Raw genomic sequence first — 22,594 nt, 5'->3', positions numbered from 1 at the left:
TGGCCCACTTGACAATCCGGGCAGTCGCCTCCCGGTTCTGTATGATATCGCCCAAGGGAGCTGAACTGACCACTGTGATGGGGTGCCCTTGGAAATACTGCTTCAACTTCCGGCTTGCCATGAAAACTCCATATACCAGCTTCTGCCAATGCGGATACCTTTGCTTGGGTTCAATAAGCACCTCGCTAATATAGTAAACCGGCCGCTGAACCAGATACTCCTTGCCTGCCTCCTTGCGTTCTATGACAATAGCCACGCTAACTGCACGAGCATTGGCCGCTACTTATAACAATAACGGCTCCTTGTCAACCGGTGCTGCAGGAACGGGCGGATTGGCTAATTGCCGCGTCAAGTCCTCCAATGCTTCATCAGCAGCTGGACTCCAGATGAATTGATCTGTCTTTCTCAACATCTGGTATAAAGGGATGGCCTTCTCCCCGAGGCGGCTGATAAACCGGCTCAGTGCGGCGATCCGACCCGCCAAACGCTGAACATCGTTGATACACTTCGGTTTAGCCAGGGAGGTGATAGCCGTAATCTTCTCCGGATTAGCCTTAATTCCTCTGTTGGACACAAGAAAGCCCAGTAACTTGCCTGCCGGAACACCAAAAACACATTTGGCAGGGTTAAGCATCATCTTATAAACCCGCAAGTTATCAAAGGTTTCCTTCAAATCATCAACCAGCGTCTCCTTCTGCCTTGACTTGACTACAATATCATCCACATAGGCGTGCACATTGCGGCCGATCTGTTTATGCAGGCAATTCTATACACACCGTTGATAAGTGTCTTGGGCGCTCTTGAGCCCAAAAGTCATAGACACATAGTAGAAGGCTCCAAAGGGAGTAATAAACGCCATCTCCTCCTGGTCCTTAACCGCCATTTTGATCTGATGATACCCAGAATACGCATCCAAAAAACTCAAACGCTCACAACCCGCCGTGGCGTCAATAATCTGGTCAATGCGAGGGAGGGCAAAAGGATCCACTGGACAAGCCTTGTTAAGATCCGTGTAGTCCACACACATACTCCAAGTGCCATTTTTCTTAAGTACCACCACCGGATTAGCGAGCCATTCTGGATGGAACACTTCAATGATAAAACCAGCTGCTAAGAGCCTGGCCACTTCTTCTCCAATAGCTTTGCGCCTTTCTTCGTTAAACCGGCGGAGAAACTGTTTGACCGGTTTATACTTGGGATCAACATTAAGAGTGTGCTCAGCGAGTTCCCTCGGTACACCTGGCATGTCAGAAGGCTTCCATGCAAAAATGTCCCGATTCTCAGGGATGAACTCGATGAGCGCGCTTTCCTATTTAGGGTCCAAGTTGGCACTGACAGTGAACTGCTTGGACGAATCGCCGGGCACGAAGTCAACAAGCTTGGTCTCAGCCGCCGATTTGAACTTCAGATCTGAATCATGCTCCGTAGTCAGCCTCTTCAAAGGGGTCATGTCCGCCGGATCAACATTGTCCCTATAATATTTCAACTCCTCCGTGGCACAAACCGACTCTGCATAGGCCGCATCACCTTCCTCACATTCCAAAGCAATCTTGCGGCTCCCATGAACCGTTATTGTCCCTTTGTAACCCGGCATCTTGAGCTGCAAATAGATATAACAAGGTCATGCCATGAATTTGGCATAAGCCGGCCGCCCAAACAAGGCGTGATATGGGCTCCGAATTTTCACTACCTCAAAGGTTAGTGTTTCAGATCGGGAATCATGCTCGTCCCCAAAAGCCACCTCCAAGGCTATCCTACCAACAGGATACGCTGATTTGCCAGGCACCACACCATGGAACACCGTATTAGACGGTCTGAGATCCTTGTCTGTTAGCCCCATGCGGCGGAATGTCTCGTAGTACAGGATGTTAATACTGCTCCCTCCATCCATGAGTACCTTGGTGAATTTATAACCTCCCACCTGAGGGTCTACCACTAATGCCAACTGACCCGGATTGTCAACCCGGGGGGAGGGTGATCCTCCCTGCTCCACACGATAGGCTGCTCCAACCAGCGTAAATAACGCGGTATGGCCGGTTCAACAGAGTTCACTGCTCGCTTGTGAAGTTTCCGGTTGTGCTTATCCAAGCTAGTTGTGAAAACGTGATACTGCCCGTTGTTCAACATTTTTGGCTGGCTCTGATAACCCGACCGCTGCTGCTGCTGCTGTTGGTTGAAACCCCCTTGACCGCTCTGATTATCCTGGTTATTATTACCGCCCTGATTGAAACCTAAACCAGAAGCTCCATCGTGACCCGGCCCATGGAAACCGGATCCTGAGCCACCACCTGACCCACGGTCATACCGGAAGGCATTAGAGTTTTTAAATTCCTGCATAATGTAACAATCCTTCCAAAGGTGGTTAGCCGGGGCCTCCTTCATCCCGTGTTTTGGGTAAGGCTGATTCAGCAAATAGTTTAAGCGATCCGGGTTAGGATTTGGAGCCCCATTACGATTCGCCGCTTTACCTCTGCGCCGCTGACCCTTGTCCTGCGCATTAGTGTTAGCCACAAAGTCCATGCTGCCATCCACTTTACGCTTGCCTCCGTTTCCATGGCCCGCTGGTTTGTATTGATGCCCCTTAGAGATGCTATTCTTTTTTCCCTTCCCTGCTTCGTCATCGTCAGTCTCGGGATCCTTGGTACTATCAGAATCAGCATACTTCACTAAAGCGGCCATGAGAGTTCCCATGTCATTACAGAACCGCTTCATACGCCCCAACTTCAACTTTAGAGGCTTAAACCGGCAGTTGCCCTCCAGGGTTAAGATCGCAGAGTCAGCATTGATCCTGTCAGACGAGTGCAAGACTTCAGAAACGCGGCATACCCAATGGGTTGTTGACTCTCCGTCCTCCTGAACACAAGCCGCAAAATCTACTATGGACTTAGGCTGCTTACATGTATCTTTGAAATTCTGGATAAACCGGGTCCGCAACTGGGCCCATGAACTGATAGAATTAGGCGGCAGGCTCTTCAACCAAGTACGGGCTGTGCCTTCAAGCATCATGGTGAAGTACTTTGCACATGCAGTGTCATCCACATCCAGCATCTCCATTGCCATCTCATAACTCTCTACCCACGCTTTTGGAGATAAATCAGCGGTGTAATTTGGCACCTTGCGCAGGCCCTTGAAGTCCTTGGGCAGGTGTACATTGCGCAAAGCGGGGACTAAACAAGGCACTCCCAAGCTAGATGCGACCCCTGGCCCGGCAGAGGTGGTAGGACGAACCGGTGTAAGCTGATCCGCCTCGTTCTATGCTGCTAACTCGGCCTCCCTTCGTGCCCGGGCCTGGTCCACTACATCCTGAGCATCGTGAACACCACCGGCCGGGTTATTGCCACGGGCCGCTTCACGGCCCCGCGCATTGCTTGATATGGCCGGTTCATCCAGGCACGTACTATAGCTCTGGCTTGGGCGAGGTGTGGAATGAATCCGATCGCGGCTGTATGAATATGCCTCCTGTTGAATCAAAGTGGTCCGGAGAAGTTCCTTAACCCAGTGCGGGCGGACCCACAATCATCAGACCGGGGCGATGAACAGGCTTGAACCGGAAGCTAGTTTAAATAGCTGCTTTATTATGATCCACCGGAACAACAATGATCTTATTTGGGCATCGCGTTGCCTTGTAATAGGATAGTCAATATTTCTGCCTTGAATATGCCTTCGTGCATAAGTACTGATGCTTTTGCTTGAAATCCTCAATTTATATTTCCTGCAATCAGAAAAACTTGAACTTCGGTGGCGGTTATACCGCCAACCGGCTTATGACCTTTATATATATAGCATCAATGTATTTAAGACATATAATCAAATATGTGATACAAAATACCTGCCATCGCTGGGCATGAAGTTGGCTTAGCCAGGCTTGAAATGGAGTATTTATAAACCGTTACCATCAAATGGGAGAAAACAACTCCCATGTAAACCGTGCTGGGTCATTATGAGCCCCGCTGCTACTTCATGATGTTAACAGGAAAGTTAAACCGAGCATATTTCTCCGGAGTACAAATGAACCGATTTCCGTCAGCTGAACCGGTAAAAAAGTGTTGTTGGTTTAAAGGAAACACAACAAAAATTGAAGAATAGTCATAAAAGAAATATGGAAGCAAAGGCAATGATAAAAACCGTTTGCAAAAACATGCTTTACTGAGCTGATCAGATGGTGTTACCACGGTCGTACAGGACCAAGCCCCCAATAGGAGTGACAATGGTTCAAGTCAGCCAGGTCCCCAAATGAAACCGTGGCATTTATGCCGATCAAAAGGCGTGGCAATGGTTCGGGTTCGACCAAGCCCCCAAGTGATTCTGTGGCCTTAGGCCGATCAAGAGGCGTGACTGGTTCAGACTTGACCATGTCCCCAAGTGATCTGGTGGCTTTCGCCTATCAAAAGGTGTCGCATTGGTTCGGACACGACCAAGGCCCCAAGTGATATCACAAAGCTTTTTTGAAAAGCAAATTTCAAGGGGTAAACCGGAGGCCGCTTTAAAACAGAACCACTCCATGTAACCACACATGATATGAAAGGACAGAGACCCCGCTTTAACTGAGGCTCCGGTTTTATTATATCAATGATAATATATACACTGCCATAATATGTACATAGATAGAGCTTATGGCTCAGGTGTAGTAAGGCCGAAGATGAGCTATATTCCACGGCCTGTTGGTCTCCTCCTCTGATGTGCGTGAGTCTTTATGCTCTCGAATATCAATCAGATAGGACGACCCGTTGTGCAGATTCTTGCTAACCATGAAAGGTCCCTCCCAAGGTGGGGATAACTTGTGCATATCTGTCTGATCTTGGATGAGCCGAAGCACCAAATCTCCTTCTTGAAAAGTTCTGGTTCTGACCCGGCGACTGTGATAGCGACGAAGATCTTGTTGATAAATCGCCGAGCGGGCAGCCGCTATGTCACGCTCCTCATCTAATAGGTCCAAAGCAGCTTGCCATGCTGTCTCATTATCCGCTTCAACATAAGCCGCCACACGAGGCGAATCGTGCCGGATATCACTAGGGAGAACCGCCTCTGCTCCATAGACCATAAAAAACGGTGTGTATCCTGTAGATCGGTTGGGTGTAGTATTGATACTCCATAGCACAGATGGTAGCTCTTCAACCCAACATTCCGGTGTTCTTTGCAATGGAACCATAAGCCGGGGTTTGATGCCTCGCAAGATCTCTTGATTAGCTCGTTCTGCCTACCCATTGGACTGGGGGTGAGCCACTGATGATACCTCAAGTCTGATGTGCTCACATTCACAGAATTCCTTCATAGCACCCTTGGATAAATTGGTACCATTGTCCGTAATGATATTGTGTGGAAAGCCAAACCGGAAAATCACCTTTTTAATGAACTGCATCGCTGTAGCTGCATCACACTTGCTGACAGGCTCCGCTTCAACCCACTTGGTAAACTTGTCAACTGCCACCAAAAGGTGGGTTTTCTTATCCTTGGATCTTTTAAAAGGTCCGACCATATCTAGCCCCCATGTTGCAAACGGCCAAGTAATTGGAATAATCCTCAATTCTTGAGCCGGCACATGAGCACGCCTTGAAAATTTCTGACAGACATCACACCGTTTAACCAAGTCCTCCGCATCAGCATGAGCTGTCAACCAGTAAAACCCGTGACGAAACGCCTTAGCCACCAGAGACTTTGAACCGGCGTGGTGACCACAATCCCCTTCATGGATTTCGCGTAAAATTTCACAACCTTCCCCAGGAGAGACACAGCGTTGAAACGCCCCTGATACACTGCAATGATGCAATTCGCCATTGATAATTGTCATAGATTTGGATCGCCGGACTATCCGCCTGGCTAGAGTCTCATCCTCTGGCAACTCTCCCCGGTTCATGTACGCAAGATAAGGAACTGTCCAATCCGGTATAATATGCAGGGCTGCCACCAACTGAGCCTCCGGATCAGGAATAGCCAAATCCGCTTCACCCGGGAGCTTAACTGACGGGTTGTGCAACACATCGAGAAATACATTAGGCGGGACCGGTTTACGCTGAGAGCCCAACCAGCTTAAAGCGTCTGCCGCTTCATTTTTTCGATGATCCACATGCTCCACCTGATAACCCTTGAAGTGACCCGCAACAATATCCACCTCACAACGATATGCAGCCATAAGCGGGTCCTTAGAATCCCAAGTGCCAGATACCTGTTGAGCCACGAGGTCCGAGTCACCGAAGCACTTAACCCGACTTAGATTCATCTCTTTAGCCATCCGGAGACCATGGAGCAAAGCTTCATACTCAGCTGCATTATTAGTACAAGGGAACATTAAGCGGAGAACATAACAAAACTTATCACCCCGTGGGGAAGTTAATACGACTCCAGCCCCCGAGCCTTCCAATTGCCTGGATCCATCAAAATGGATAGTCCAATATGTGTGATCCGGCGTTTCCTCTGGTGCTTGCAACTCCGTCCAATCATTGATGAAATCGACAAGTGCTTGAGACTTCACCGTCGTCTGAGGCACGTACTTCAATCTGTGCGGCCCAAGTTCTATGGCCCACTTGGCAATCCGGGCAGTCGCCTCCCGGTTCTGTATGATATCGCCCAAGGGAGCTGAACTGACCACTGTGATGGGGTGCCCTTGGAAATACTGCTTCAACTTCCGGCTTGCCATGAAAACTCCATATACCAGCTTCTGCCAATGCGGATACCTTTGCTTGGATTCAATAAGCACCTCGCTAATATAGTAAACCGGCCGCTGAACCAGATACTCCTTGCCTGCCTCCTTGCGTTCTACGACAATAGCCATGCTAACTGCATGAGCATTGGCCGCTACGTATAACAATAACGGCTCCTTGTCAACCGGTGCTGCAGGAACGGGCGGATTGGCTAATTGCCGCGTCAAGTCCTCCAATGCTTCATCAGCAGCTGGACTCCAGATGAATTGATCTGTCTTTCTCAACATCTGGTATAAAGGGATGGCCTTCTCCCCGAGGCGGCTGATAAACCGGCTCAGTGCGGCGATCCGACCCGCCAAACGCTGAACATCGTTGATACACTTCGGTTTAGCCAGGGAGGTGATAGCCGTAATCTTCTCTGGATTAGCCTTAATTCCTCTGTTGGACACAAGAAAGCCCAGTAACTTGCCTGCCGGAACACCAAAAACACATTTGGCAGGGTTAAGCATCATCTTATAAACCCGCAAGTTGTCAAAGGTTTCCTTCAAATCATCAACCAACGTCTCCTTCTGCCTTGACTTGACTACAATATCATCCACATAGGCGTGCACATTGCGGCCGATATGTTTATGCAGGCAATTCTATACACACCGTTGATAAGTGTCTTGGGCGCTCTTGAGCCCAAAAGTCATAGACACATAGCAGAAGGCTCCAAAGGGAGTAATAAACGCCATCTTCTCCTGGTCCTTAACCGCCATTTTGATCTGATGATACCCAGAATACGCATCCAAAAAACTCAAACGCTCACAACCCCCCGTGGCGTCAATAATCTGGTCAATGCGAGGGAGGGCAAAAGGATCCACTGGACAAGCCTTGTTAAGATCCGTGTAATCCACACACATACGCCAAGTGCCATTTTTCTGAAGTACCACCACCGGATTAGCGAGCCATTCTGGATGGAACACTTCAATGATAAAACCAGCTGCTAAGAGCCTGGCCACTTCTTCTCCAATAGCTTTGCGCCTTTCTTCGTTAAACCGGCGGAGAAACTGTTTGACCGGTTTATACTTGGGATCAACATTAAGAGTGTGCTCAGCGAGTTCCCTCAGTACACCTGGCATGTAAGAAGGCTTCCATGCAAAAATGTCCCGATTCTCAGGGATGAACTCGATGAGCGCGCTTTCCTATTTAGGGTCCAAGTTGGCACTGACAGTGAACTGCTTGGACGAATCGCCGGGCACGAAGTCAACAAGCTTGGTCTCAGCCGCCGATTTGAACTTCAGATCTGAATCATGCTCCGTAGTCAGCCTCTTCAACGGGGTCATGTCCGCCAGATCAACATTGTCCCTATAATATTTCAACTCCTCCGTGGCACAAACCGACTCTGCATAGGCCGCATCACCTTCCTCACATTCCAAAGCAATCTTGCGGCTCCCATGAACCGTTATTGTCCCTTTGTAACCCGGCATCTTGAGCTGCAAATAGATATAACAAGGCCGTGCCATGAATTTGGCATAAGCCGGCCGCCCAAACAAGGCGTGATATGGGCTCCGAATTTTCACTACCTCAAAGGTTAGTGTTTCAGATCGGGAATCATGCTCGTCCCCAAAAGCCACCTCCAAGGCTATCCTACCAACAGGATACGCTGATTTGCCAGGCACCACACCATGGAACACCGTATTAGACGGTCTGAGATCCTTGTCTGTTAGCCCCATGCGGCGGAATGTCTCGTAGTACAGGATGTTAATACTGCTCCCTCCATCCATGAGTACCTTGGTGAATTTATAACCTCCCACCTGAGGGTCTACCACTAATGCCAACTGACCCGGATTGTCAACCCGGGGGGAGGGTGATCCTCCCTGCTCCACACGATAGGCTGCTCCAACCAGCGTAAATAACGCGGTACGGCCGGTTCAACAGAGTTCACTGATCGCTTGTGAAGTTTCCGGTTGCGCTTATCCAAGCTAGTTGTGAAAACGTGATACTGCCCGTTGTTCAACTGTTTTGGCTGGCTCTGATAACCCGACCGCTGCTGCTGCTGCTGTTGGTTGTAACCCCCTTGACCGCTCTGATTATCCTGGTTATTATTACCGCCCTGATTGAAACCTGAACCAGAAGCTCCATCGTGACCCGGCCCATGGAAACCGGATCCTGAGCCACCACCTGACCCACGATCATACCGGAAGGCATTAGAGTTTTTAAATTCCTGCATAATGTAACAATCCTTCCAAAGGTGGTTAGCCGGGGCCTCCTTCATCCCGTGTTTTGGGCAAGGCTGATTCAGCAAATAGTTTAAGCGATCCGGGTTAGGATTTGGAGCCCCATTACGATTCGCCGCTTTACCTCTGCGCCGCTGACCCTTGTCCTGCGCATTAGTGTTAGCCACAAAGTCCATGCTGCCATCCACTTTACGCTTGTCTCCGTTTCCATGGCCCGCCGGTTTGTATTGATGCCCCTTAGAGTTGCTATTCTTTTTTCCCTTCCCTGCTTCGTCATCGTCAGTCTCGGGATCCTTGGTACTATCAGAATCAGCATACTTCACTAAAGCGGCCATGAGAGTTCCCATGTCATTACAGAACCGCTTCATACGCCCCAACTTCAACTTTAGAGGCTTAAACCGGCAGTTGCCCTCCAGGGTTAAGATCGCAGAGTCAGCATTGATCCTGTCAGACGAGTGCAAGACTTCAGAAACGCGGCGTACCCAATGGGTTGTTGACTCTCCGTCCTCCTGAACACAAGCCGCAAAATCTACTATGGACTTAGGCTGCTTACACGTATCTTTGAAATTCTGGATAAACCGGGTCCGCAACTGGGCCCATGAACTGATAGAATTAGGCGGCAGGCTCTTCAACCAAGTATGGGCTGTGCCTTCAAGCATCATGGTGAAGTACTTTGCACATGCAGTCTCATCCACATCCAGCATCTCCATTGCCATCTCATAACTCTCTACCCACGCTTTTGGAGATAAATCAGCGGTGTAATTTGGCACCTTGCGCGGGCCCTTGAAGTCCTTGGGCAGGTGTACATTGCGTAAAGCGGGGACTAAACAAGGCACTCCCAAGCTAGATGCGACCCCTAGCCCGGCAGAGGTGGTAGGACGAACCGGTGTAAGCTGATCCGCCTCGTTCTGTGCTGCTAACTCGGCCTCCCTTCGTGCCCGGGCCCGGTCCACTACATCCTGAGCATCATGAACACCACCGGCCGGGTTATTGCCACGGGCCGCTTCACGGCCCCGCGCATTGCTTGATATGGCCGGTTCATCCAGGCACGTACTATAGCTCTGGCTTGGGCGAGGTGTGGAATGAATCCGATCGCGGCTGTATGAATATGCCTCCTGTTGAATCAAAGCGGTCCGGAGAAGTTCCTTAACCCGGCGCATCTCTATTGCTTGTGGAGAGTCTCCTTCGACCGGGATAGCTTCTAATCGCGCAGCAGCTGCGACAAGATTGTCCATAGGATTAGAATAATGACCCAGAGGTGTCTGGACCGGCGGAGGAATCACAATGTTCTGCCGAGGAGGTTCCATCAGGCGGGGTTGGACCGTCGCTCCTGGCCCTGGTGCCTCGACCCGGTTTACCTCCAGGTGCCCCGGCGGATTACTGGTTCCAGCTCCCGGAGTGTGAAAGAGATTTCGAGGGTCGAACCCTAACGGCAGGCGTGATCTGTGCTTCCGCTTCAAGACCTCCTGTGATGCGTTCTGGTCGAGCATGAGCTTATAGGCCTGGGCATCCAAAGCGGCCCGCTCCGCAGCCATCCTGTCCTTCTCTGCTGCTAGGTCGGCTTTGGCCTGTACGATCTGCTCTCTCACCTTTGCAATCTCCGCATCATGGGCCTCCTGATCCGCCAGATTGGCCTCTGCCGTAAGTACCGCTAGTGCGTCAAACAGGTCAGACAGAACTTGAACCGGTGGGGGCACAAGGCCTCCTGCCCTTGCTACCACTGCCGCTGCTGATCCGGAGAGCATTGCTGCTGCGGTCGAAGAATGGTTCGCCGCATGCGTGCCGGCCATGAATATTCCAACCCGGTTGATCTAATCTCGGGGATCCGGAACACTGTCACCATCGGAACAGCCCCTAATCTGGTCGTCTTGCAACTGGTACAATGATTCGGTCTCTCCGGTTGAGGACTCATCGCCGGAATAGACGACGGTCTCGCTACCGTATTCTGACTCGTCCTCATGCTCTCCTCCGTGGATGACTCCCATGAAGGCACGCCTCACGGCCGGTTTAACCTGGGTAGATCTTGCACGCTGAGCCATCTCGACGAGGTCGGTGCGGATGTCCGGCTGAGGCCCAGGCTCACCAATCTTGCCGATAAAAACGTGTATGCCACCAAAGGGGACCCGGTACCCGTACTCGATCGAGCCGGCTTCGGGACCCCATCCTGCATCGTCGATGTAGAGCTTGCCGCGACGACTCTTGGTCATTCGGCCCACAGCATAGCCTTTGAGTCCTTTGAGCTTGCCCTCCAAGATCATCAAACCGTCGTGCGATAGCCCCACGGTGGGTGCCAACTGTTGTGGATTTGTCACGGCAGATGTCCTTGTGAAAGGACTTAGTCGTGGAGCCATCGCTACGGGTTAACTTGAAGGGGTTAAAGCGGACACAAAGACACAAGGGTTTATACTAGTTCGGCCCCTTCGATGAAGGTAAAAGCCTACGTCTAGTTGTGATGGAATTGATGTGGTTTTGATGGCTAGGGAGCAAACAAGCTTCGCCTAGGCTCGAGTTGTTGTTGTCTTTTTTTGAACCGCCACCGGGTCGTCCCCTTATATACACGGGTGACGCCCGTCGGTCCACAGAGTCCCACACCGGTTCATACTCGTATCCCGGTTGGTCTCTCTCTATTCCTAACTTACAATGCAAGTTTACATATCAAGCCGATTTACGGCTACAGGTTCTAAACCGACTACAGGCCTTGGGCCTTCATCTGCTTAATCACCTTTAAACTACTAATGAAGCTAACCCGGCCCAGGTAGGCCGGTTCACGCCCAGTGGTAATATCCCCAACACCTGTGCTGTCCAGAACTAGCACCGCGTAGTTCATTTGAATGTAATGAAATCCGTCATGTTTGTATGAAAATCCGGTATTTTATATGATTTCCGTCATTGTTTATATGAAATATCAGTTTATCTACGTGTTTGCGTGAATTTCGTTCGGTTGGATGGCGAAATTTGCGGGTCGCCGGTCGGTCTGCGGGTGGCTCGGGCAGCGTTGTGGGACAAAAAAACACAGCTCGTGTGAGCTCGTCTCGAACATGCACGCCGGAGGATCCATGACAGCATGAGCACCCGAGCCATTCCTCGTTCATCGGTGGCAAAGGCACCGCCCGAAAAAAGGGTCGCCAATATTTTTGCTACCCCGGGAAAGATCCAAACAACCCCTCCCAACAGATTTAAATCCCTCATTCGCCATGGAATTTTGCCATGTGTTGTTTTCATGGACTAGCAAGATGCCCGTGCATTGCACGGAACATCAAGATGCATTTTTTTTACAAAATCCCGCATGCATGCAAGGGATAATTAATGTCCTCCTTTGCTAGTACCACGAGGCAAACACGTATATAAAAATGGAGGGAGAAAGATGAGAGATAAGGTGAGGAGGAGTGGGGCGTGGTGGTGACTGGTGGTCGGACTGGGCGGAGGCATGGGGATGGACGGCGCATTATGTCTTGGTTTGTATCTCTCTCACACACACTACGTAGGTGGGGGACATGCACGAAGAGAAAGGTGCACGCACGGTGCACGTACTCCTGTCGCTTTCCCAACCACACCCGCGCGGGTACACGGTGGAGCTCATTTCTGTACGAAAAAGGCAGCCCACGTGGTAATTTGGCACGTGTACTGGTTGTCCACTTGGTGGAGGGAGAATCGTCTACCACGGGTGAACAAACAAATTGCGACTTGACGTGTTATGTTAAAAAAAGAGGCAAACCATGTGGGGCCTACCTTAGAGGCAAGGCTCTATACACTGGAGTACTTTTGATGTGTCCCGTCAACTCGCAGAACGAGGAGAAGCTTTCTTAGTACGCTGTCTCCCCCGTCCACGAGCGCGATGGCTCGCAGGATGAGGTGAAGTTTCCTTACGAGTAGTAGTAGTACTCCTACTACTGTACGGCTTATGCCCGCTCCCTCGCCCACGCGCGCGGTGGCTCGCAGCATGAGGAGAAAATTTTACTCCCTCCGTCTAGGTGAGTAAGTCATCTTATGTTGTGCACCGTGACAAAGGAGGAGGAGAAAACGAGAGAACTTAATGTTCATTTGCTAATTAATAGCATCGCATGCAATGAACTAACCACTGCATGTCGTGTTTGGTAGTCTCAAGTCATTAAAAGCATGCACACCCCAGATCTCTTATTGGTTGATATGTCAAGAAACAAGAAACGAGGTAGAATTTAATGCACCGCGCCTAAGTGTTTTGGATTATTTGGTTTTCGTAAGATGACTTACACACCTAGACGGAGGGAGTACTACTCCCTCCGTTTACTCCTCGTCCCTACTACGTACCTTGGTTAGTACTCCCTCGATTTACTTATACAAGGACACTATAAAAATACATTTTGCATCTATACCAGGCCACAAATAGTAATCGAGACAAAAGTTACTACTCCCTCCTTTCCAGTTTATGGCTCAATTTCAAAATCTCTCCAACCAAGGTAGACGGTGAGTGGTCGAATTAATTTCGTAGTTTGCGTAAGTAATTAGTATGCTCGTTTTTCTCAAGAAGTTATGTTTACCGAGGCATTAATTAGAACGAATGCATGAATGACCACTAAATTTCCATGAACTTGTACATGCATTGGTTAGTTTCCTCTTGACACTGCTTGCGTCGGGTGATCTAACGCACCTCGAAATCCAACATGTAATGGTACTACTACTAGTATAGTAGAATTGAGACTTATCAAACGAAAAAATGAATGTTTTTAGATGATCCCTATAAACCCTAGTGAGTACGTACTCCATAAAAACAGATTTTTCCAAAACTAAGTCGCTCCCTTTCATGAATTCTGTAGTATACTCCTCCGTCGATGCTCCCTTTCATGAACTTTGTACTTCCTGTCGCCGACATATGGGACATATAGCAACCGGGTCGAATTGTCAAGTACCAAATGACAGTGCAGAACAGCATGGGGGACGCACCCCACTCGTACCGGCCCAGTAGTAGTAATGAGCAGTGAGACGTCAAATCACAATGCCGCACCTTCCTAGTCGGACGAAGCAACCATTATTTCACACTTCGGTTCGCCATCATCTCAAACCATGTAGTATTGCTTTTGCCTCAAGAGGGACACGCGCATCGCCTTGGTACATCATGACACGTGGGACCGCATGACAGGCCATGCTCCCCCGCTGATCACTCGGTAAAATCACCTCATTTTTACTATACTTCCTCCGTATCGGTTTACTACATGGCATGCACGTCGTTCTAGGTTGAGAATTTAACTGGCTATATATGTGATGAACAGTACTCCATCCTTTTAAAAAATGTATACTTTTGTATAGTAGTACTATTGATTGATTGCGCCACGGAGCAAAAATTCAAAATAAAAAAGGTGGTACATATAGAGGGCGCTCGTCGCCAAATTATGCATATAATACTATTTAAAAAGCTAGTACGTGCTTAATTGGGGTGCTAAATTCTATTAAAGAAATACTAGTAGTATGTATCATACTGAGGAGTTAAAGTAACAAGAAGAAACATAACATAGTTCTGCTGGGGCTCAGCACAACACACCCTTCAAATTCAACTAAGCACACCTGAAATTAAACTATGCAACTAATCCGGTAGACACTGCATTAGAACCACCATGAGCAACGATACTAACACCTTACTCACTCGCAGGAGTCCTCGTCCATGTCCTCGACTTCGTCCTTGTCCCTCTTCCTCTTGGCCGATACTTCTTTGCTTGAACCGCACACTTGGCTCTTGCTCTTCATGCAACCCTTGTAGATATTGAAACAAAGGTAGCCATCCATTGCAGCATAGTGGATGTGTTCTATATCTAGTACATTCCGCTGCCATGCATGACGATGAAACGTGTAATTTTCTCCAGTTTATTGTACGAAGGATGAACCATGGCTCCTGCCAGGGTCAGCATTGAAGGCTTGCCACCGGAGGGCAGCAGCCGATTCTTCTAGAGGTCGAAGGGGTTGCCTACAACGAGGCCTATCCGACCTAGGACTTCTTTGTCGTTCGCAAAGTCTACAGTAACGAATTTGACTAGGTTGCTCTCGAGGAAGTTCTTAAAATCCAGGCATTCAACATCGGCATGGCATATGCGGTAGACCAAGCATAACTCATGCATGCAAACCTGGATCACGGCGGGCTTCTTCCTCTCTTCGTCCTTTAGATCCTTCTCTCGTCCCAGGACCGCGGTGTACTCAACATCTATCCCAGCGACCCACTCATCATGTGAGCTTTCGAACATGCGTCTGAAGCGAGAAAGGCATCCTTTCACCATCGCGGAAGAACGGGTGTAGATGACGTCGAACTCATCGTCGGTGGTGGTTCTAACCTTGCACTCATCACCGGTCATGGAGATTTGGGACGCCATGGTTTTGGGAGGATGGTTAGGATTAGTGGAACTGCCGTAATGTGAAAGGACGGGACGACTAGGAGCGAACCGATGTAGTATTAAAGGACGTGTGGGGACGAGTAGGAGCGAACTGCCAGCGTGCAAATGGCAGGGTAATTGCTTTCCATTCTCCCATGATACGGGCTTCTGAGAGCCCTTGGATCTGAGATCGAACGGTTGCATGGCGTGATTCTAGACCTATGGGTGAATATCCTATCATGGAGGGTTATTCTGCAAATGTTCAGCAACTTAGCATGCGACGATTTAATCTCAGATCCAAGGGCTGCCAGTAGCCCGTATCATGGTCACGCCTACCATGACCATCGCGTCGCTCGCGCGGTCGCGTCCTTGGAGATTTAACACGGTGTGTTAGGCTATCTGATGTTGGCATGTCATACATAGTCATCACTTAGTCACTCATACTACAACAAGGTTGGCTATAAGGTTGGCTATAAGTGTATTTATTTATTTTACTCCCCTCTATCTCTTTCTTTGTACTCCCTCGGTCCCATAATATAAGAACGTTTTTGACACTAGTGTAGTGCCAAAAATGTTCTTATATTATGGGACATAGGGAGTACTAGTATTTATTGCATTTGCCAAGGAGTTACCTCTTCCAATGAAATGGTGTTGCTAAGTTTGCTTCATTTAATTAGCTATAGACTAAAAATTGTCTTTTCACCTAGGTACACGCGCTTAGCACCGTTTCTTCCTTGGGTCACCAAACTTGCCACATCAGACTAGGAGTAAGTAAGTACTACAATAGTGGGCTATAAGCCCGCTCTACATGGCATTTTTGCATGTGTGGAGGAAAGAGGCAGGGAAAAGGTGGAGAAGTGGGCTCTCATGCAAGGGCCAGCCTCAACTACATGGTGGAGCATTGGGAGAGACACTTGTATGCAGGTGGTCAGGAATCAGGAGACTCACGCCGGTCGTAGCACCGCGGTTAAAATGCAAATGGCAAGTCAAATCACGGGGCCCCATTTGTCCAGCAGTAACTCGCTGTCAAATCACACAGCCCTACGTTTGTAGCAGCCTACTCCCTTGTCTTGTCGCGTCTCTGTTGAACCGACTAGGCGGAACTACCCCGCCTACCGCGCAGGAAAAGCCCCGCCCTCGACTTTTAAATACAACTACATTCGCTTAAGAATCCAATGATATAGTAGTACTTTTTGTGACATAGTAACTCATATTTAGTTAGTCAAATGGATGACCTAGAACTACGTGCACACCCTATAAACTGAGATGCCTAAAAATAAAAAACCGAGTCGGAGAGGGTAGTTCAGCACGTATCTTTTAGATCAATATAGTCGGGATTCACCAAGGAGCAAAACCAAGTGGTAGGCTGCTCCTGTCGTGTTGGCATAGCAACTCAAGCAGGGTCAGTCCGCACACGAAATGGCAACACACTTAAGAGGACCCCTTTGGCCGACATGTGTCTCATCCACCGTCTTGTTCCACGTGCGATGCACCAAATTACAGTTCGGAGCAACGATTGGAACTGGAGGCACCCCGGTCGTACACTACAAGAAATATGTCAACTTGTGACCACCACTATTGGTTATTGAATGGTCATAGTTTTCCATTTGTGACCTTTTTGTGACCAAAACCAGAAGTTCAAAAGCCGACGGTCATAAACTAACATTTTTTACCATCTCTGTGAGAAGGTCGTAGATGTTTACGACCAAAATATGCCTACTATTTTGTTTTGGTCACTAGCAGCCTCCCCAGGCCACGTAGGCATCCGACGTGGCAATCTGATGTGGCACAAGAATCAGCCTGGTCCAATTCGGTGTTTATATGGGCCGAGCCCATTAATTCAGCCCATTTATTGTTTTTTCATTTCAGCCTTTTATTTATTTCTGGGCCGGGGCCTTTTAAAATTGTTTGGCCCATTATATTTTGGGGCTGGTCCCATTTGCCATCTTCTCACAAATTAGGCCCACTTGACAGAAAATTCAAAATTGCTAAGATTATTCTCATAAGTGGGTCCCACAAGTCAGGTTTCCATTCCACACATTTTCAAATCACATATATAGTTAATATTTCAAACGGAACAATACAAATGTAGTTCATCAAATAACACTAACTAAGTCTACTACAATCTATACATAGTCTATTACAACCCAAATATGCCTACTATTACAATATAACAATATTTATAGTCAAACAAAAGAGACAACTCTTTGCTAAGTAGGGCTATCCGGCTTTGAACTTCAAATTTCATGGACCTCCTGTTCGTCAATTGCAAGCACCATACACCTTGGTTGGACATGAAGTGCTTGTCCTCGGTTGCACCATGCACCTTTGATGAAAGAGCTACGGCTGATCGCTAAAACCTATGAATATCAGAAAGATTTATTCAGTACAAAAAGTAAATCACGACAATATGTGAGCAGTAATAAATACAAAATCTGAACAAAAAAAACTACTCCTAGTTAGAATTATTTTTGTTTTGGTAAGGTATAAGAGCAGCAGGTAAAGATAACATTCTGTTGAAAATTTGTAGTCTAAATCAGTAGCAGTTTAACAGTCTGTAGTCTAAGTTTCCAAGCTTGTCTACTAAAGAAATTATATCAACTTAACAATTAGTCATGCATAAGTGTTTGACATCAAAAACATACAGAAGTGCAGACTCGAGATTGACAATTAGGATGCATGCTCTAGACATACAGAAGTTCTACAGAGCAGCAGCAATGGCATCACAGTTGAGTTGCCAGACCAAAACGAAGCCATGTATGTATGTATGTATGTAACAAAATCAGCCAAACTGAATATGCATCATCAGCTGATTAAAAGCAGTGGATAATAGTATAGTTCATCAATTGATATGGGCAGCTAGCCAAGTTTCCCAATGGGAAGAGCTCACAAGAGCAGACAGAGAAATGGATATTTTAAACTAGACTAGATTGCAGGGGAAAGGAGACGGGATGTGTGGCGTTACCAAGATAACACTCCTAATTTTTCTCATGAAAGGATCATGATAGACACAGACAGATACCAACAGGAAGAGGAAAATGGAAAATGCAGGCTACATGACAGAGGTTCTACCGACAAGAACCAAGTATATTATTAACCCAGCGAGTCAGTCAGATGAGGCAAGCAGCCTAGATGCATAAGGGTGGATTGCTTAGTTCACTTCAGAATGGCCGGCTGGGTTCACTTCTTGTGCACCCTGCAGTCTGGAGAGTTTGGCTGCAAGGGGGACAACGGCTGCCTCGATGCGTCCGGGCTCGTGTCCTTGAGGCTCGACGACTTGCGCTTCTGCTGCAGCACCAAGAATGCCATTGTTAATGTAGTCAAGGTAGCCAGACAGTAGGGTAATTCAGGTTTCGACTAACAGTTGTACTCCTGTCTTGTGTGTGTACTAAATAAAATTAAATCAGTAAACACTTGAGCTTTTATGGTTGGATTGGTTGGTTCTTTTAACTTGGTGGAATTTTTGGCAGAGTGCTTCCTTTCGGACCGATGTTTCTGCCCCAGCATGTAAAGGTCCAGAAATTGGTGCATACATATTGTGGCCCCTACAGCAAAATAAACATCAGTTGTGCAATTCAAAGAAATGTCAATATAACAACATCTAGCATCATTCGGAGAGTTGAGTAAATATAGTGACCTCACTACATTTAACGCAAGATTACAAAGGTAGGATTCAACAAAAGTTAAGCAATGTAGACACCTTTCATTCAACTAAGCGACCATCATTACAAAAATAGTAAGGAAATCTACAACCTGGAAAATACGCAAGAGCAACACAAATTGCTTCTACTGACATTAAAAGCACCAAACTAACAACACTTTTAGCAAACTAAGCAACTTCACTAGCAAACAAATGAACAGCAACTGCGCACAGGAGTGACGAGGATCTTGGTAGACCAAAAAGAGTCCTGAATTAACAGACCAGACCAGCAATCCTAGATTACTCCAACAGCAACAAGATCAACAGTTTATGCAACCCGTCAAGGTAATTCCCCTATTGATCGGCCAAGCATCTAGCCATCTAAAGCAAAACAATACAGGTAGGTAACAGTACCAACATAGCAGCAATGAAAATAACAAAAAATTAAAATATAAGTGTGGCAGCGCATAGAACATTTGCCAGAAAGAACATGCTTCCACCTTGTTTTAACAAGACTTTTAAACTTAATAGTAATGTGCTTATCCATGGCATCATCACTCTTATCCAAACCAGAGCAAGTAAAGGAGCTAACACTACTAGGGGAAAGGCTAGCAGTAGCGCGGGTTTTAGGTGTATCAGTAGCGCGGGTAGCGGCGCTACTAATAAGGCGCTACAGCTAACACATAGCAGTAGCGCAGGCTCACCGGCGCTACTGCTACACAAGTGTAGAAGCACCATGGTTAGCGTAAGCTCGCTACTGCTAGTAGCTCTAGCGCGCTTTCCCTGGACGCGCTACTGCTATCGTGACGCTGCTGCTAACTTTTATACACTCGCTACTGCTAATTTAAGTAGTTTTTTGTTTTTTTCGGCATATTTGTTTTGTATTTGAACAGGCTTTATAGAAGAATCTTTAGCACATAGAAATGTCATCATGATACACATACAAATGCCTGCGAGACCACAAATGTAATCGTATCATATACATACAAATAGTCTCATCATAATCATCATCCAACACAAAGTGGCATCTTGTCATCATCTCGAAAATAGCGATACATGCAAGTCTCGAACACTTGCAGCTACAACAACGTCATCCATCTAAACAAAGGTATACGCAAGAAGAGCTAACACTATGAGTGAGAGCGGAACTATGCAGTACATGTGGTGGCGGCTACGAGTCCTCTCTCGCGCTAGCGTGAACCTCAAGTAACTAGCTTCTCCTTCTTGTCTGCTTTTGAAGCCTTTATGGCTGGCGCCCGTGAACCCATTCACTTGCGCCTGACACTCATGCCACTCGTTGTACACCCCCGGAACCTTCCCTTTGTACACGACGTAGCAATTCCATCTCGCCATCAAGAAACTAGGTATCTGTTAGAGATGCATGTTCATGAAGAGGATGTACAATCATATATATGCAAGAAAATATACTAGAGCAACACCGAAAAAGAAAGGGTTAGCAACTAGATGCAACATACAATATGCAAATTAATTAACTAGAGGTACGCAGGTCATCGTATGCAAACTAACAAATTAGCATTACGCAAGTTCAGCAGGGACCGTGGACATCACAAAGTTTCATTGCTACAAAAAGTATACAAGTTCAACCGACACATATCATCATCATTGGCATCAGAAATCAGTAGAAGTTCCATCCTTCCATATCATCGAGGATGAACCCTAGCTTCTTGAACGGCATGAGGTCTAGACGTTGCATGCCTATGCGAGTTCAGATGTCAGCTCGCGATATAGGGCCGTGGTGGAACATCCCCTTCTCATCGACGACTTCTTTCATGATGATCGTCGCAATGTCGCTTTGGATGCGAAAGAAGTCATCTCTAAGTTTATAATCCGCTTCTCCATGAGATTCTAGCCACTTGTGGATATGATCATCATTTCTTCTTCTCATGCGAAGCTTTTGGTGATCCGTGTTGAACTGAATCATGAGATGGACGATGTAGAATCCATCCTTCTTGCTTTGTTTTGGGACATGGATGCAGGAGAAGTTAGTTTTATGCGCAAAACCCATATTCTTGTTCCTTTGTTTCCTGATCTGCACGTGGCCACCTCTAGAGCTGAAGCCTTGGAGATGATCATCTAGAATATTCATTATGTGGGTGTAGTCTTTTATCTCGTAGTCTCTAGAAGGGTCAAAATACACTGCGTGGGAGACTTGCGGGTAAAGAACGATAAGGACGGCGCGCCCGTTGCTGCGGGGAAAAGACACCTCCAATTATTCCCCATATGAGAGAGAAGGAATGATTGAAATGTACGAAAGGGTTTTCCGGAACTGACTTACTTTGGATGATAAGGCACGAGGACAATTTCCCGGTCCTTATTCTGTACCATGAAGTTTTGGAGGTAGTCCCTAGCAGTTTCACGCTCAAAGTCACCGAGACTCAAGAAAGACTCGTGCATGTAGTACGGATCCGCCACACAGATTTGCGAGACTTCTTCAGTCTTCATGACGGAGCTCATATTTAGCGCAAAAAGGCGGACGATGGTAAAATCGAGCCGCCTTGTTAGAAACATCTCAAAGATATGGTCAAACCATAGGAAGAACACCTCCGCGGGCCGTGTCTCGACATAGCACTTCCCCTCAGGCACATGAGCCGCGTATGTCGGATATCCTGGATCCTTTGAGGCTAGTAGGCTTTTCTCAGTCGAAAGCACATGGTCGTGCAGTCTCCTGAGATCCCCTGATAGTGCCTCCAGCGGTTTCGGCGGTAGCATCGGCTCGCCCGTGAGATGGAACATGACCACACCTTTCATGGGTACACGCTCTTCAGAATGCATCGTCTAGCTGCTATGTGCTCTGGCTTGTTTGGAGGCAGTTATCTTCCCCGATCTCTTCCTCTCCTTTTTCTTGGGCACACCTTCCATACCCTTCCTTAACCCTGCCCCAGTGTTCCCGGGCTAAGTACTGTACGACCCTCGTGCCCGGCTAGTTGAGCCTGTGTTGAGGCGGCATCTTCAGGCGTGTCCTGTGAGGATTTGATGAAGAGAGACTTTTTGCAATCCCTGCTACAACCCTGCCCGGGCATATCATCCATATCCTCATTAGCAAGCTGATAGCCCGATTCGTCATATGGTTGACTCATCATATCTATGTCACAGTCATACGCGTTTGTATTGATGTAATCCATAGGTTCGACCTCCTTCTCATCATCCATTCTCTATTCTACAGGAGAAATTACATCAGCCAGTACTATTGCACCCCCTTCATCATGTCGTCCGCTGCTCTCACTCGGCACTACAGGAGCTGGTAATTGCGTAGGCGGGGTGGTGGTCTCCACACATGCTTGTTGATGTGTGGTTATTGGTGTGCTCTCGGCCGGCTCCAGACGAATAAGATTCTTCGTCCATAGCAGCACCCAACCCTTGCAGCTTCCAATCCACAGCGGGGTCTCATCGTCCGCTCCCACATGATTTACTCGAGGAGGCAAATCCTCGTGCCCCGATTTCACACTGGTCAAGCTAACCCTGAAGTGCCCAGCGGGGATCGGCTGGTTGTGGAAGGTGGGTTGCGAGGGGTCCATTATCATTCCCTTTCCCATGTCCACCTTCTCGCCTTTGATCAAGTAGAGTATGGTGCACGGGGTTTCTTTCTCCTGCAAACACATATGTCTGTGACGTAAAACAACCGAAAGGCAACAAAAATGGAATATTATATATATATATATGTCAGTGCGACATGTAATTACCATGACGGCGTCGAGCTCAGCCAAAGACGAAGGCCCACCTAGCACGCCTGAGACTGAGTAC

Source organism: Triticum dicoccoides, chromosome 2B (assembly GCF_002162155.2).
Source record: "Triticum dicoccoides isolate Atlit2015 ecotype Zavitan chromosome 2B, WEW_v2.0, whole genome shotgun sequence".
NCBI classification, from domain to species: domain Eukaryota; kingdom Viridiplantae; phylum Streptophyta; class Magnoliopsida; order Poales; family Poaceae; genus Triticum; species Triticum dicoccoides.
This window is presented reverse-complemented; position numbering follows the sequence as displayed.